The sequence below is a fragment of the Penaeus monodon genome, chromosome 31 (assembly GCF_015228065.2).
Source record: "Penaeus monodon isolate SGIC_2016 chromosome 31, NSTDA_Pmon_1, whole genome shotgun sequence".
Lineage (NCBI taxonomy): Eukaryota > Metazoa > Arthropoda > Malacostraca > Decapoda > Penaeidae > Penaeus > Penaeus monodon.
This window is the reverse complement of record NC_051416.1, coordinates 11441287-11441487: the sequence shown is the minus strand read 5'-3', so window position 1 is coordinate 11441487 and position 201 is coordinate 11441287. Positions and strand designations below refer to the sequence as shown.

General features: G+C 52.2%; 1 protein-coding gene across 1 annotated transcript in view; it reads right to left on the bottom strand.

Moving 5' to 3' along the window:
• The window catches only part of LOC119593033 (tyrosine-protein phosphatase non-receptor type 4-like), a gene marked incomplete at its 5' end in the record, with an annotated part of 330438 nt that overhangs the window by 249826 nt on the left and 80411 nt on the right, over positions 1-201 (bottom strand).

Sequence of the window (201 nt, the reverse complement as noted above, 5' to 3'; positions counted from 1 at the left end):
GGCAAAATATATTAGAATAATGAATGAATAAAACCCTCCTCCTTTTCAGACCAAAGAGACTGCAAACACATACAACCCACCAGTAAGAGCAGAGACGCCCCTCGCGCCCACACGTAAGGGACACGCTGCCGCTGAACACGCCCAAGAAACCCCTGACGGCATCATGCTGACTCACGGCCTGCCATGTTGGGGTGCAACGCT